Here is a 15,567-nt window from a genome sequence, read left to right as displayed (position 1 = left end):
CATTTGCCCAACAACATAAAGTGTCTGGCAGGTAGCAGATCAAGTTGTAAATCTAGCTTAAAATCATTTCTTTTGGACAGCTCCTACTCCATGGACGACTTTCTGTTTCAGAAAGGGTAAAAAAGGTGTACCTCTAAATGTAGTTGCATGTGTAGAACTAAAAATTTCAGTAATGTTAATATTAGCACTATTCATGTGTGTATGTATATATATAGTAATCTGACTTGTTCCACATTATATCGATAAGATAATCGGGAAAATGATCTACGGAACATGACATAACTAAACTAACGCCTGTCAGCGTACAAAGTCACGTTCGCTGCCGGCGGCGTGGCCTAACGGCAGGGACCGCCGCCTGTAACTTCGACGCTCTGCAGCGGAGATGGATGACGTTTCGGTACACGGGTTCCTATCCCAGATTTGTTCCTCAAGACGCTCTCTACAACCCATCGAAGTTTGCCGCAGCGTTTCTGATGCACCCTGTATAGCGCAGAAAATTTCGTTAACATACTCTTAAGTTAATTATGGGAGCAGGCAAAATCCGCAACAGTATCCTCTGCTCTCATACGCTTTCTTTGCAGGGAGGAGGCGCAACTTACTGCGTAGTAGAAACCTTCGAGGAGAATATTGTTTTGTCTGCAGAATCCCACATCAAATATGTGTACAACCTATCGCCTTACTCTGCCCGCAAACTGCGTATTACCTGACTAATCTCTTTAAGTGCGTCATGCGTATCGCCGCCCAAATTCACCAGATAAGGGACTTAGAGTCATAAAAGCGAGTACACACACCAACTGATAAGTGATACCCAATCACTTCTCGCTGTAATCCTGCAAACGTTTCGCTATCTTCTGACCTAAGACCCAGAAAACTGTGTTTCTGCACTGGGACAGCTGGGCTGCCCTCGCATTGCCAGAAATATTTTCTCAAATGCCAGTTAAATATCTGTCTCTTTAACCATTCTTAAAGAAGAAGAAAATAGCAAGGATTCCACTCCGTACTATTTATTTATTTGCTATTTTCTATTAGTCTGTTACCTAAATACAGGAACAAACCTAATATTGGACATTAATTGGCACGAATATAGCACATAATATTTCAAAATAATTTCAACCGTGTTAGTATAACGATGCACTATTGTGTTTAAGGGCAAAAAATCTGTATACGATATCTACATAAAAAGTAATAATTTTTTTGAAATCTACGTATTACCCTTTGACCATCCAGTGCACAGATATATGTTCATCCGGAATCCAAAAGGCACGTTCTACTGGTCTACTGCACCATACTGCTTTGCTGTATCACAAATTTTGTGATTTATAATTATAGACTACACTACTACCCCACACTACACTACACAGCACTACGCTACACTACACTATTACATTTGGTAGAAGCATCAAGCTAGATTTTTTCATTTGTCAGGATAGTTAGCTCCTGGCACGCTGAGGCTCAGCTCGGGAATGACTGCGGCTGTGCTGCTGCCGTCCAAGGTGTGAGGTTGTGAGATGGCTGCCAGAGCCTCAGGGAATCCTTCCTGTTCCTCCCAGAGGCTTATGTCCTCGCTGCTTCCGGAAGGCTGTTGTAGGTGGATGTTTTACCCTGGTGCGTCTCGTTGTAACGATATACCGCCTCTTCTTGGTTATCTCTCAGCCATGTGGGCTTGCAGTTTGTAAGCTGAAATTTGTCTGTCAGCGAGTTCAGCTTGTGCCACAGCTCCTCAGTCGTTATTGTGGTATAAACTGTTGTGTTGCCAAAGACATTCTCAGCCTGGTCAGTAACATCTTGTAATCGTATAACGGCACACTCCTAAACGATGTGGTATGGGATGCTGTTTGCTCCACATTCCCAAATCTGTGGTGCTTTGCTGCATTTTCAGTGAGTAGCTGGAACATGGACCGTGTCCCGACAGGCAGAGTGCAGCTCCTTGATCGGAAGGAAGTATCACAATTTGGATGTTTTTCTGGTAAGTTCTCCTCTCCGTTTTTGCTCCGTCCCAGACTTCTTGCCATTCTCTATCAATGCATGCTTTTATTTCCTTATTGTATGTGTTTCTTGCGCCCAGTATCTCCTTTACCTCATAATATTCGCCATTTTTGAGCCAATATTGTGAACCTCTCTTACGGGTAGGTTCATAAGTAGCAATCATAGTATAACCAGCAGCGCCTGAGTCAGGCATAGGAGTACACTTCTTTGTGGTGTCGTAAATCCTGTGCTGTCCTTAGCTATCTCGCTCGGTGAGCCAAAACGCTCGACCCGTAGCCAACAACAGCCATTAACATTGCATTGCGGTACGTTTTTATTGCACTTCGAGGGAGATGAAAGCTTCTTTGGCCAATTGTTCCTAATTTGTTCAAGATTTTAATGCCTCTGTGGCAGACAATTTCTACACTGATGAGCCAAATAAAACGGTACACCTGCCTAATACCGTGTAGGTCCCCCGTGAGCACGCAAAAGTGCCGCAACACGACGTGGCATGGACTCGACTAATGTCTGAAGTATTACTGAGGGAATTGACACAATAAATACGTAAGAATACGAGGGGTGGATATCTCTTCTGAACAGCTCGTCGCAAGGCATTCCAGATATGATAATTAATGTTTATGTCCTGTAAGTTTGGTGGCCAGCGGAAGTGTTTAAACTCTGTAGCAAATCTGGAAGTACGGGGTGTCGCAATGTCCTGCTGGAATTCCTCATGTAAGTCGGAATGCACAATGGACATGAATGGGTACAAGTGATCAGACAGGATGCTTGCATACGTGTCACCTGTCAGAGTCGTATCTGTAGGTATCAGAGGTTCCAAACCACTCCAACTGCACACGCCCCACACCGTTACAGTGCCTCCACCAGATTGAGCTGTACGATACTGAACTTGTCTCCATACCAGTACACGTCCATCCGCTCGATACAATTTGAAATGAGACTCTTCCGACTAGGCAACATGTTTCCAATCATCAATAGTCCACTGTCCGTGTTGACTGGCCCAGGTGAGTCGTAAAGCTTTCTGTCGTGAATTCATCAAGGGAACATGAGTGGGCCTTCGGCTCCGGAAGGCCATAATGATGATGTTTCGTTGAATGGTTCGCACGCTGACACTTGTTGATGGCCCAGCGCTGATACCTGCAGCGATTTGCGGAAGGGTTGCACTTCTGTCACGCTGAGCGATTCTTTATCCAGCCGCAGCGATTTCGGAGATTTGATGTTTTACTGAATTCCTGATATTCAAGGTACACTCGTGGATGGCCGTACGGGAATATGTTATTGCATCGCTAGCTCGGAGGTGCTGTGTCCCATCGCTCGTGCGCCGACTATAACACCACGTCCAAACTCACTTAAATCTTTCTAACCTGTCATTGTAGCAGAAGGAACCGATCTAATAACTGCGCCAGACACTTGTTGCCTTGTATAGGCGTTGCTGATCGCAGCGCCGTATTCTGCCTGTTTACATATCTCTGTATTTAAATACGCGTGCATATGCAGTTTCTTTGGCGCTTCGGTGTATATATACATGGTAGTTTTACTTGGCGTCGATGTTTATACCAAGGTATCTACATTCTTCTTTTCTTTTCACAGGCTGGTCATATACTGTGATTGTGGACTTTCTGCCGGCCGAAGTGGCCGTGCGGTTCTAGGCGCTGCAGTCTGGAACCGCGAGACCGCTACAGTCGCAGGTTCGAATCCTGCCTCGGGCATGGATGTGTGTGATGTCCTTAGTTAGTTAGGTTTAACTAGTTCTATGTTCTAGGGGACTAATGACCTCAGAAGTTGAGTCCCATACTCAGAACCATTTGAACCATTTTTGTGGACTTTCTGTTTCTTGATAATGTTATTTTTAGCAAGATATAAACAGTTTTGTGTAATGCTGTCGTTAGTTTGTTTTCTATGCATCAATTACTTAGCCTTTCAAGAACTTCCCTACTGTTTTCCTCTAATTTCGCCCTTGTTTTGGCATCTACTATAATTAGCAGATCGTCTGCATAGGCGATGCAGCCGTTAGTGTTTGTTGTACTCTGAAGCTGGTTCGGTAGTGAATGTATGCCAACATAATAGAAATCTGGACCGCAAACAGAGCCCTGCGGGCAGCGTTTAGTGATGCTTTTCAGGCCATTCCAGTTTTACCTGTCTGTCCATGCAATAGTTTCGTAGGCTGTTACAGAGACGCCTGGGGCATCCCATTTGCTTCAGTCTTTTGAACAGGGCAGTCCACCATAAATTAGCAAATTCCTTAACTATATCAATCATTATGCCTAAAACGTACGTGTCGTCTGAGGTTTTCACAATATGCATTGTGGATGTCCTATTCCTGACACCATGTTGCAGTGAGCTCATGCGTATTACTTGCCTGTGATCCCTCAGACGGTGACACATAAACTTCCCTTTAATTTGGATAGAGCCTTTACCAAAGAAATCGGTCTTTAAAATTTCCGTTCTCTCGGGTCTTTGTTACTATAATGATATTCGAGATTTGTCAGATCCTGGGTACTCGTCCCTGCAAAAGACATTAGTTTAATATCACTGTTACACACGGTACAATTTGGCCCACCATCTGGTCCTACACTTCTGCCATGATTCTATAAGGTCCTGGTGCTTCCTATTTAACTTCATTATAGCCAGCCTAACTACTTCCTAGGCAAATGGAATCACAAATTGATTATTCACATAACGCTGTAGAAACTCAGAACGAAGGAGCTGATAGTGCTCTGTGTCTTCCATCGTCGCATCGTCCGGCAACGCTATGCTCAGTAGGTACTGCAGTTCCAGTCTGTTATCATCGTGCCGTCGGATCGTCTCGAGGTTGAAAATATAGCTGGTGATCGAACCTTGTCTGTTGCAAGTTTGTGTGGAAAATTCCAAATATCTGTCAGCACTTTGTCTTCTTTGACGCATGCTTCCCATTTTTCTGCTCTTGTTTGGTGTAGCAGTTTTTATATTGTCGTTTGACTGCTCGATGGATCCTCAGCTTTTTTTGTCCATCTGTCTCCCCTAAGGATCTCTGGCAGTATCTTCTTGCAGACTTGCTCTGCGTTTTAAGGAATGTAGAGCGGTATTCTGGGGAATTTTAAACCTCTTTAGCTTCCTAACATATGTTGGGACAGCCTTGCCTTGCGCCGTGTGCAACGCTCGTTCCAATTCGTTGGCTTTGGCGTCAGAATCAAATCCGCTTCCCTGCAGTGGTTCTGTCTTGAATTCTGCATTTAAAAGTTCCCAATTCGTTCTGCGTAGATTTTACAGTCACTCGGGCTACATGCCAGCGTCCGTACTCGTGAGTCCAATAACGTAAAGCTGAAACGCTGTATAGCAGATGGGAGAGACACGCCTGCGATTACTTTAGCTCTCGTAGGTAGCAGCTGCCATGTCGGTAGAAAACCATTAAGCCGTCCTCTCATGGTAGGTGTAAGCGAACGTGCATGTGAAGCTGGTCGAGATTTCTGAGATCAGAACATAGAATTTCACGTTTCGGAGCTTCATAGAATCACATCGGTATCATCGCAGGTGCAAAACTTTTTGCTTCGTAGAGAAGAACGTGGCTAGCGAGATGCAACATTGCGTTTTACATCTCAAACGTAACTGAGAAAACGCCATACTGTATTACATAGTTTTCAACTGAAACCAATATTTGGCGGTTTTTGTATTATGAATTGGGTGCTATGGAAGTGTGCCATATTTCTACAAGATTTAAAAAAATATCTTCATATTTGGTACGATACTGCGTAATTAAATGCCAGATATTGACATATCGGCGGTTAAAGCTTTCAGGAGATTCTGGAATCATAGGCATGGCTCTAATTAACACGTTTTAATATAATGGAAAGAGGTGCAATTTGTGATCTGGAAGGGTGTCGTTTCATGCCCTGCTTACTTCATGTATTTTTTGTTCATCTTCAGGTTTTCTAAATAATGCTGGAACTTTCTTACTTAGTAGAAGTACATTCGGCAGTATTCCATACTATGTATACAGGATGTTACAGAAAGGTACGGCCAAACTTTGAGGAAACATTCCTCACACACAAATAAAGAAAAGATGTTATGTGGACACGGAAACGCTTAATTTCCATGTTAGAGCTCATTTTAGCTTCTTCAGTATGTACTGTACTTCCTCGATTCACCACCAGTTGGCCCAATTGAAGAAAGGTAATGTTGACTTCGGTGCTTCTGTTGACATGCAACTCATTGCTCTACAGTACTAGCATCAAGCCGCGAGGGATTAGCCGAGCGGTCTAAGGCGCTGCAGTCGTGGACTGTGCGGCTGGTCCCGACGGAGGTTCGAGTCCTCCCTCGGGCATAGTTGTGCGTTTGTCCTTAGAATAATTTAGGTTAGGTAGTGTGTAAGCTTAGGGACTCATGACCTTAGCTGTTAAGTCCCATAAGGTTTCACACATATCTGAACATTTGAATTAGCATCAAGCACATCAGTACGTAGCATCAACAGGTTAGTGTTCATCACGAATGTGGTTCTGCAGTCAGTGCAATGTTTACAAATGCGGAGTTGGCAGTTGCCCATTTTATGTATGGATTAGCACGGAGCAATAGCCGTGGCTCGGTACGTTTGTATCGAGACAGATTTCCAGAACGAAGGTGTCCCGACAGGAAGACGTTCGAAGCAATTGATCGGCGTCTTAGGGAGCACAGAACATTCCAGCCATTCACTCGCGACTGGGGAAGACCTACGTAGAACGACGAGGACACCTGCAATGGACGAGGCAATTCTTCGTGCAGTTGACGATAACCCTAATGTCAGCGTCAGAGAAGCTGCTGCTGTACAAGGTGACGTTGACCACGTCACTGTGTGGACAGTGCTACGGGAGAACCAGTTGTTTACGTACCATATACAACGTGTGCAGGCACTATCAGCAGCTGATTGGCCTCCACGGGTACACTTCTGCGAATGGTTCATCCAACAATGTGTCAATCCTCATTTCAGTGCAAATGTTCTCTTTACGGCATGGCTTCATTCCAACGTGATCAAATTGTAAATTTTCACAATCAACATGTGTGGGCTGACGAGAATCAGCACGCAATTGTGCAATCACGTCATCAACACAGATTTTCTGTGAACGTTTGAGCAGGCATTGTTGGTGATGTCTTGATTGAGCCCCATGTTCTTCCACCTACGCTCAATGGAGCACGTTATCATGATTTCATACGGGATACTCTACTTGTGCTGCTAGAACATGCGCCTTTACAAGTACGAAACATGTGGTTCATGCACGAAGGAGCTCTTGCACATTTCAGTCGAAATGTTCGTACGCTTCTCAAAAACAGATTCGGTGACCGATGGATTGGTAGAGGCGGACCAATTCCATGGCCTCCACGATCCCCTGACCTCAACCCTCTTGACTTTCATTTATGGGGGTATTTGAAAGCTCTTGTCTACGCAACCCCGGTACCAAATGGAGAGACTCTTCGTGCTCGTATTGTGGACGGCTGTGATACAATACGCCAGGGTTGCCAGGGTTGCATCAGCGCATCAGGGATTCCATGCGACGGAGGGTGGATGCATGTATCCTCGCTAACGGAGGACATTTTGAACATTTCCTGTAACAAAGTGTTTGAAGTCACGCTGGTACGTTCTGTTGCTGTGTGTTTCCATTCCATGATTAATGTGATTTGAAGAGAAGTAATAAAATGAGCTCTAACATGGAAAAAAAGCGTTTCCGGACACATGTCCACATAACATATTTACTTTCTTTGTGTGTGAGAAATGTTTCCTGAAAGTTTGGCCGTACCTTTCTGTAACACCCTGTATGAAGGGTGTTAAAAGGAGAGTGTCTAATACTTCGAGAGGTGGTAGTACTCATCGAAACAAGAAAAATAAGTCCAATAAACATGGGTTCGGAAACGAATACTTTCCGAGATAAACACGTGTTTATAGAAAGAGCTGCGCGACGATTGGTTGCCGGTTGAAAATGGTTCAAATGTCTCTGAGCACTATGGGACTTACCTTCTGAGCTCATCAGTTCAAATGGTTCAAATGGCTCTGAGCACTATGCGACTTAACTTCTGAGGTCATCAGTCCCCTAGAACTTAGAACTACTTAAACCTAACTAACCTAAGGACATCAAACACATCCATGCCCTAGACAGGATTCGAACCTGCGACTGTAGCGGTCGCGCGGGTCCAGTCTGTAGCTCCTAGAACCGATCGGCCACACCGGCCGGCTTGGTTGCCTGTATAAGCCCAGTCGCTGCATTGGCACTCCGTCAGATGTGTCGGCAGGGTATTACGTGTGGTTCGAGTCGTGTTGCAGGCTACGTTAGTTTTCGTCGTGTTTGTGTGTACAGTACTGTCAACCCTGGCTACGTATCAAGGACCTGTACCTTCTTCCAAATGCGGATTCACTTATGTGTTTACTGTTCTTGCGCTGTTTGTACGTACAAATGGTGTAGTACATTTACAATTTCTCCCTTCCACCACTTGTTAGCAATGGAAGCCTACTACTCGACAAGTACAATGGCGGGTATGATAATCTGCAATGGTTTAGCAAATGTACGGACCCTGCGAGCCCGTGCCCTGTTCGCTAAAAAATATCGATAGTGCGGAGTGCCCTCTGATAAGCTGTTTGGCAGACTTTTCCAGCGGCTGAGGGACACAGAAACCCTTGCGCCACGGAAGACCGACAATGGAAGGCCCCGCGCTGTTCGCACGCCTGACATGGAGGAGCGTATGTTACATCCGGGGAAAGAAATCGCTGGGGCCAATGTGCGACGATTAGCAGCAGCAGATGGCGTGTATGTCTCTTTTTTCTGGGGGTACTTAATGAAAATTTGCTGTACCCATATCATGTACAGCACCTTCAGACCCAAGGTCCCAGGATCTTCATGGCAGACGGCGGTTCTGTCAATGACTGTTGCAGAAGTGTGCCACAGATCCACTGGTCACATCCGATATTTTATTTACCGGTAAGGAAAGGTTGACAAGAGGTGGTATTGTGAATTTAGATAACCAAAATGTATGGGCAGATGTCAGTTAGCAAGTATTTCAGGAAAGTGGACATCAACACCGATTCTCAATCAACGTATGGGCAGGCACACTTGGCGATAGATTAATAGGGCCATAGGAGCTTCTTCAAAGCTTAACTGGGGCGCAATATCTGGACTTTCTCATTACTGCACAGCCTACCTTGCTGGAGGCTGTGTCATTGCAGCAACGAATACCAATGTGGTTCATGCACGAAGGCGCAGCAGCACACTTTCCTTACAATGTGCGCGAACATGTGGCGCAGGTATTTCAGGACCGCAGGATTGGTCGGGTTTGCCCCACACCTTGGCCTGCTTATTCCACAGGCCCTAATCCACTCGACTTTTGGTATGGGGACACTTGAAGGAACTGGTCAATGCTTCGTCAATCAATGATGTGCACACACTACAGGGTCGCGTCTTCAATGCGTGACAGCAGGTACAACAACAATGGGGTTTACGTCAAAAGATGCATCATTCCATACGCCGGAGGGTAGAAGGGTGCATTGTCATGAATGAATGCCACATTGAACACCTCCTGTAAACACGTGTTTATCGTAGAAAGCATGCGTTTCTGGACCAACGTTTATTGGACTTATCTCAGAAAGTAAGCAATTCCGGGCTCATATTTATTGGACTTAATTTTCTTATTTAGATGAGCGCTACCATCTCTCAAAGTATTCAACACTTTTTTTGAACACCTTGTACGAGCGCTCTCTATTCAGGAATGGGTTTGTTAGATTTCGTGGATATGCCAAAGAGTACGGTCTAGTGAACTGCAAGATTGCTGTCTATGCCATGGCCCGATTCGTTATCACTCAATTAAAAATCCTTCCACATTGTGAGATACATCATTCCATTATAAATACTGTGAAAGAATACTTGCGCACGTGAACGAATGCATGCATGTATACACACACACACACACACACACACACACACACACACACGCAGAGAGAGAGAGAGAGAGAGAGAGAGAGAGAGGCACGGACACACTCTTACTGTTGCACAATAAACGCAAAAGTTAACAGTAATAATGTAGTAAATAAACGATTTGTTTGCCTTTATCTAAAAGAACACTTTCTCTGCTTGGAGTAAGAGATTTTGCGCTTTCTTTTTTCAGATCATTCTTATTTCACATGTTTTAAAATTCTGCTGCCGAACAGGGTTTTACATAAAGTGAAAATGATGAGATAATTTTTATGTTATGCGGAGGAATATTGTAAATTTATACGCACATTTGTTATGAGATTTTTAAATGCTGGTGTGCTTTCTGACTGGACGTGGGACTCTTGTTTCTGCGTTTGCGAGCGCGCACCAACCACAGTGGTAAGCACGTCTTCCGAGCTCCACGGTGAGAAACACATTCTGTGTTAGGACGTTTATAGGCGCGGTATTGGTCGTCTCTGTAGACAGGTTGCTGGACGAAGACGTGACACCCGGTGAGCAGTTGTAGCACGAACAGAAGTAACAATGGCTATGACACAAAATCTCTCTTACATACCCTCACATACAAATCTACTACTGCGGAGTACCTTTTGCTGAAGCAAAATCTGTCTCGATTTAAGATCCATTCTTTGACATATATGTCTGTCTGAGAACTTAGAAACCTACTGGCACCGTACTAAGAATGCAGAAGGCCAATCCTACCGTCCACATTTGGTAGTTCAGTCATTACCCAAAAAGCCGAATGAGCTTGGATTACGTGAAGCGTAGTAGAACAGATCCGCAGAACTACTGAAATGACAACACAGATATGAAAAAAACCAACTCCACGATCAGTCCCAAAGAATTGCGCCGTGTCATCCTCTGCGATAATATTGTCATCCGGATGTTGTATGAAGTGGCATGAGGTCAGCACACAGCCCTCCCGGCTGTTGTCGCCTTTCGAAACCTTTTGACCGCTACATCTCATTCAAATAGCTCCTCAGTTAGCACCAAGAGGCTGAGTGAACTCTGTAAGTATCGGGAATTGAACCTGGGTCCTCCACAGGACAGATACGCAGAGAATATATCGACAGAGGCGGACATTGCTGTTAATGAAACAATAAAGTTATCAATGTAACATTTTAAATTAACCTTGTGTAATATTTACAAGAAATTCTATAATTGTTGTTTACCTTTCTTGCTAACTTTAATGGAAAGAACTTCATCAAACTGAATTACATAATATGGAATCACTCCGATTTCGATCAAAATAATAAAGCTACTTGAAGGAAAACACGTCTTGCACTTAGCCTTGTTGACAACTTCCGTCCATGGCCTCGCTGGTCATCGTGGTTCAGTTCAAAGCAGAACTCATCACCGATGACAATTCGACTCCAGGTAATGAGATTTCAGGCCAAAGGGGTGTTTGGAGGTGCCCCGAACAGCGGTGGGATACCAAACTGACTGCCGCCTGCCATAAGGCAGGAGTGATGGTCTGGCGTGTCACATCACTTCATAGTAGGGCACCCTTACAGAACAGGTGTACGTCGACGTTATTCTACACCCCATTTTGTTGACCTTCGTGGCAAGCAAGATAATACCCGCCCTCACACGGCGGGAGCTTGTACTGCTTGTCTTAATGATTGGCAAGCCCTATATTGGCCAGAAAGGTTGCCGGATCTCTCCCCAATTGAGAACGTTTGGATCACTGTGAGCACGGCCCTGTAATCAGCTCCGGATTTTGACGCTCTTACGCGCCAGTTGGACAGAATTTGGCACGGTAACCCCTCAGGAGCACTTACAACAATTCTATCAATCAATGCCAAGCCGAATAACTGCTTGAATGAGGGTTAGAGGTCGACCAACGCGGTACTGACTTGCTCAGTTTGTCAAGCTCTTACACTCGAATAAATTCTCATTTTTTCTGAAATTGTAATCATTCGTTTGTCTGTACACGTACATCACAACTAATGTGTAATGGTTATCTATTTACGTGACCATTACGCCACTAAAACCCCAGTTCTCGATACCAGTAACATCGTACTATTTTTCTGCGAAGTAGCAGACATATTTTTGTGACAATATTCACATTTGGTTTTATTAATGTATAGGTACTCCAATGTATTGATATATTACAGTGATATGGTTCTTGTGTGTATTCATTTCTGTGAGACTGTCATCATCTTTGACGTACTTGTAACCGTTTTGGCGCGAATGCGCACAGAGTAGTCTTTGTTTCACTTCGCAGAAGTTAAGTTGCTATTTCACTTTGTAAAAGAACAGTCAAGTCTTGTGTATGGTTAAAGTGGAAATTAAATATATGAAGATCGATACAAAACTGTTTTCTTGATGATGTTCAAAATGGTTCAAATGGCTCTGAGCACTATGGGACTTAACATCTGAGGTCATCAGTCCCCTATAACTTAGAACTACTTAAACCCAACTAACCTAAGGACATCACACACATCCATGCCCGAGGCAGGATTCGAACGTGCGACCGTAGCGGTCACGTGGTTCCATACTGAAGCGCACAGAACCGCTCGGCCACACCGGCCAGCCTTGATGATGTGACAATTAAGAAGTAGTATATGGGAATTTACAAGAAGTTTAAGAAAAATGTGGATCGTGAATACCAAGTCAAAAATTATTTCTACCATACCATTATTCTGATCTGGAATTGTTTGATCATTAAGAATTTCCTGAAAAATGCATTTTTTAGGTCTTCAAATATTGCTAAAATACAGATCTGAACCTTCTAGCAATCAAAGTGGAATCGCCCTAGAATCAACAAGATGAGCCATAACAACTTCGACGAAATCTACGTGGGAATCCGTTCAAGATAAGTGCCAAAACTAATGACTTTTTTTACAGTGACACCATTCTGACGATACCGCCCACAGTCAATAACTTCTTTGTTGCCTGATAAAGCGAACATATGCTGCGTGAGCAACATTATTAATCTGATTTCCAACCTACTTTGCAAGTGGTGGTATTGTTAGAACTGATTTCCGTTCCATTCGGATAATGCCTTCGTGGTGCTCCGATTCTTTTGTCTTGGAGTGTGTACTGTTTACTATGACTACCGAATCTTCTGGATTTTGGGCACATCATCATTGACTTTAGTGTATAAATTTCAAGATGCTACAGCAACATACAGAACCTCACAGCTCACTGCGCTGAACTCAAGTTAACCTTACTAGGTTAACTTGTAAAAATGAACGAGTATGTCAAGATGTATTTTGAATGTCTTTGAAGCTACCAGATAAGTGAAACACCTAGTTCTTTCCTTTTACATCTCTAGCTGTACTCAGGACCTATTCGCCATTTTGTGCTATTATAGGAGCATTGTTGATGCTGGTTCGTAGTTTTTTTATGTTAGACCTCCACAGCCGTAAATATTTGTTGACTCGGGCGATGACTGAAATAGTATGGGATTGTTTGTTGTCTTTCGAATCATGGTACTTATATCGCGGAAACGGATAAAATTTCCAAAAACGAACAGGATGACCATTAATTACATGTATTTGTTTATCTTCTTACAAAATTTGAATTGACTCGCACAACTTTGAAACATAGAAGCGATGCAAGTGTAAGTACTCACAAAAAAACGTCTTTTTTGCACGTAAAATTCAAATGAAGCTAGATTTGTGAATACTGATTTTCAATTTTATCTTAAGAATGAATTTTTTATTTATTTGACACATTGTAAACCGTTTCTGCGAGTTCAGTTCACATAAGAACGAATTTTACGTGTTACACTTAGATCAGCTTTAAACCATCGTATCTCGACAGCGGATAAAGGTTGTTGGAGGGCAAAAAACGTTTTGACTTTATCCATTTATCTACATTCGTGCAATTTTTGAATCGATTGGTGTACGTTTTAAGTATAGAACTGGCCCGCTTCAGATGCTTTTTTGCATGTTTTTGCACCTAAAATCTGAATGGCGCACATAGAAATGATGCTATTAGCCCAGCATTAATATCATCCCAGCTAAAATTTTTTGCAAAAGCGATTAATCGATTCGCACAATTTTCCTGGGCGTTAGCTCCAGTTCGTCGTTCAAACATGGCTTAATATACTGTAAGACCGATGCAGTAAGGTAGACCGGTGGTCTAGGACAGTCGGCTTTCAGCCGTGTTACCGTGCGGACGGGCTCGGCGTGCCGGGCAGTGCTCCGCAGGTGGTGTTGTTTACCCGCTAGCGCGCGGTCGCGTCGTTGTCTTGCCGTATAGTACCTGTACCGACCCGACATGGCGTTCTCATATCGAAAAGCTACAATCAAACTAACGTTCAACGCATCGTACACGAGACCGAAGGCCCATGAAATTGAACGGTTTCTACGAGACATCATGCACATAGAACCACAAGAACTGATAGGAATTCATCTGTCTATTGTAACCAGCACAGTGTACCTCAAACTGATTGACGAAGCGGCCTGCGACAGATTACTCCAACGATCTGCAAACGGCTTTCGCTTCTGTCACGCAGACGGTAACGTGAGCGTGGTAGGAGTTGACCATGCTGGTCTGGGGGTGCGTACCGTGCGCATCTTTGAACTACCGTTCGAAGTCCCTGCCAACCTAGTCGTTGATGCGCTGCGGCCATACGGCACAGTTCTGAGCCACACGGAGGAGAAATGGAACACATTCGAAACGTACCCTGTCCTTAACGGGGTACGACAAGTGCGCATAGAACTTAAGAAGCACGTTCCATCGTATGTTTTCGTTGGCGGCTGCCGCGCAATTGTTATATATGATGGACAACCGAGGACCTGCTCGGGCTGCGGCCAGGAGGGCCATGTTAGAACTGAGTGTCTGCAGCGCCGCCTAGTTCAGGTGCCCCGCAATGAACTTCCCCAACGATCCACTATGACCTCTCTCCCGCTTACATATGTGGAGGCGGCACGACATGATGTGATGGATGATCAAAACCTGCTACCTCCTCAAGCCGCTGCCAGCTCCGTTGGAGAGTCAGCGCCGTCGACGACGCCGCAGTCCAACGGTGCAGAGGTTCCTACAGCCTCCGCCCACTGCAGCGTCGTGGGCACCCAGCCACCGTCACTGTTGGGATCAGACACAGGGGTTCCTAGCGACCGAGACTGTGTCGAGCCCCGCCCTCCAGTGGATGTCGAATCGCGGACCCGAAAGCAAAAATCACCCAAGCGACACAAGAAGAGGCGATTGTCAGCTGACGAACAGGACAGGAATGTGAAGCCGGCGGAAGACATCGATTTCGTTGACTCGCCCACAATTGCAACGGACTCCAGTGGCATCATTCACCAGAAGGTGCCTGAAGACAAGGAACACTCTCCTAAATCTGGTGGCCCAGAAAACGAGGCGCACTGCGTCGACTCCCAAAATGTGGGCTCCTGTGAAAGCGTCCAGCCCCCAATGACATCACAATCGTCTCTTGGTGATTGGGCAGACGATATGGAGGCAGATGATGCACAGCAAACATCGATATCTCCACCAGAGCCCATGGCTGACAATGAGCCCGGAGGGCTCTGCCAGTCAGGGACTCCTACGGCACAGTAATGCACAGCATGCAGGTGGATGGCTGTGTGGTGTGTGGTGTGTGAAATCACTGTGGGATTGCACCGGCACACTGCCTCCGCCTCTTGATATGTCTCAGTCATACCGTGTGGGAACAGTCAACGTAAATGGTATCCACTCCACTGTCAAG

Source organism: Schistocerca serialis, chromosome 1 (genome assembly GCF_023864345.2).
Source record: "Schistocerca serialis cubense isolate TAMUIC-IGC-003099 chromosome 1, iqSchSeri2.2, whole genome shotgun sequence".
Lineage (NCBI taxonomy): Eukaryota > Metazoa > Arthropoda > Insecta > Orthoptera > Acrididae > Schistocerca > Schistocerca serialis.
Note: the sequence above shows the minus strand (reverse complement) of the source record.